The 2431-nt window shown below is 41.4% G+C and overlaps 1 pseudogene; it reads right to left on the bottom strand.

The window, feature by feature from the left end:
• Positions 1-460: 460 nt before the first annotated feature.
• LOC118704992 lies at positions 461-1440 on the bottom strand (annotated as a pseudogene).
• Positions 1441-2431: the final 991 nt, after the last annotated feature.

The following is a 2431-nucleotide window of genomic DNA, read 5'->3' as shown; positions in this document are numbered from 1 at the left end:
TCTTTCCCAGGGAGGCCAAGAGTCAGCTCCCTCCCTGGGGCTGGCAGCCAAGCTCCCATGCCCCGTCCCTCCCACTGGTTGGCAGGCCCTGATTGGGTTGCCACCGCCTGCCAGTGCAGCGACAAAGGAAGGAGATGGGGGTGAGGGGAGGGCAGGTGGGGAACCCCACAGTGGTGGGATGCTGGTGGCATCTAGTGTCCATTCCTTCTGTGCCTGGCCCTGTGACTGTCACCTCCTCTCTGGCCCAGCCCTGATCAGACTGGCCCCGATCAGCCCTGATCGCCAGCTAGGCCTAGGGACTCCACCCATGCACGAATTTTGTGCACCAGGCTTTCAGTTGTATATAACACTGAAATAAAAATAGGGGTACATACATTCTTTCAAATTAATATTTTTGGTTTCATTGTATATATTTTCAGAAGTGGAGTAACTGGATTATAAGACATGTTTAACTTCTTTTATCAGCAGAAAAGTTTTATTCCTTATAATGACAAACAATTTAAACCTCATCCAAGGTCTTAACTTACAAACCAAAGTAGCCATTTAAAGCATTAACTATTGAGGTATGAGACATACAATGGGGAAATGCTTTGCCATCTGAAGCTTATACCAAACTGCTCAATCAACAGCTGAGCTCTGATAGTGCTTGGGTGTGGTTGAGGGGGAGTATAGTTATAGAACCAAAGAACAACAGCTGTTTTCTATGAGTACCAAAGCATTTTAAGACTACATTTGTAGGGATATAATTTTATGGTGAAGGGAAGAGGGTGAAAAGAGCTTAGTCACTTCCCACAGGGCACTAGGCGGCCTTGGAGAAGGCCACCACAGAAAAGCTGACTTCCCCCTTGCTCACACTCAGAAAATTATCTGCAGACTTTGGCAGCATCCTACAGCATCAAGTTCTTTTCACTGGTGCTATGGTTCTTTTCACTAGTGGTATGGTTCACCAGAAAAGGCATCCGTCCATCAAGTTCATAGAAGCAGCCATCAATGTTGTTAAACAGAATAGAATGAAATTTCACTTTGCCATTTACCTGACACTGGCATTCTTGCACCACGGAGTCATGGGCCGCTTGAATGACCTGAAGAAAATAGAGAATCATTGGCATAAAAACAAATTCCAGTTTGTCTTAATTATTGGCTACTGCTTGTATAAGTTGGATGATACCACAGGAGTTCTCAATGGTCCGCTTCATAAAGTACACTTTAGGACTGATTTCTTGTCCCTTCAGTTCTTCAATATGTTTCCCCCCACAAAGTTCTCAAGCTGGTCAGTGGGTGGAAACAGCAGCAGCAGCATGCAGGCTGGTACTGTTTGCAAGCTTCAAACCTTCTACTCCAGTCCCAACATTTCCATGAAGCACCACTGGCTGGCGACCTTCAGCCAGGCCAGGACTTTGTCAGCAACTCAGGGTTAATGTCCATGGATTTGAGCTGCATGTTCTGGAACCACAGGTGAGATTACTACCTGGAGATTACTACCTGGAAAAACAGCCCAACTTTTTAAATATTTTGAGATATTTCCATATTTCTTTCCATACTGGCTACACCTAATTGCATTCCCACCAACAGTGCATGAGGGTTCTCTTTTCTCCACATCTTTATTTCACTTAGCATAATACCATCAAGGTCCATCCATGCTGTTTCAAATAGTACGATTTCATTCTTTTTTATGTCCAAGTAATATTCCATTGTATATAAGTATCACAACTTTTTTTATCCACCTGTTTATTAATGGAATTGTTTCCGTGTCTTGGCTATCTTAACAGCAACTTCCAATATAGTAAAATATCCTGTTGAAACAGAGAGTTAACAAAGTATTTCATTTTTATAATCAAGTAACAATCCTTGGATATATGGAATATTACTTGGTCATAAAAAATAATTAAACCTACCATTTGTGACAGTATGAAAGTGAAATAACTTGGTCAGAAAAAGACAAATACCATATAATTCCACTTATATGTGGAATATAAAGAACAAAATAAACACACACAAAAATTGAAACTGACTCATGGATAAGAAGAACAGACTGACGGTTGCTAGAAGAGTGGGGAGTCAAGGAACTGGGTGAAAGATGTGAAGGAATTAAGAAGTACAAATTTGTGGTTACAAAGTAGCCACAGGGATGTAAAGTACAATAGTAGTCATTAATATTATAATAACTATGTATGGTGCCAAGTGGGTACTGAAAATATCAGGGGGAACACTTTGTAAAGTATGTGATTGTCTAACTACGATGCTATACACCTGAAACTAATACAAAATAATTTTGAATGTTTACAAAAAGCTCATTTTGAGTCATTTTCACACTTGTAGCTTCCTTAGGTAGACTCACCAGGAGCCAGGGGAGAATCAACAGAGCCAAAATAGTGCCAATACCTGCTCTGAAGAGATACGGGGAGGAATAAAGCACATTCCCACACCTCAA

This window comes from Pipistrellus kuhlii, unplaced genomic scaffold, assembly GCF_014108245.1.
Source record: "Pipistrellus kuhlii isolate mPipKuh1 unplaced genomic scaffold, mPipKuh1.p scaffold_m20_p_49, whole genome shotgun sequence".
In the NCBI taxonomy this organism is placed as follows: Eukaryota; Metazoa; Chordata; class Mammalia; order Chiroptera; family Vespertilionidae; genus Pipistrellus; species Pipistrellus kuhlii.
The sequence above is the reverse complement of the archived record's forward strand: the minus strand, read 5'-3'. Positions and strand labels throughout refer to the sequence as shown.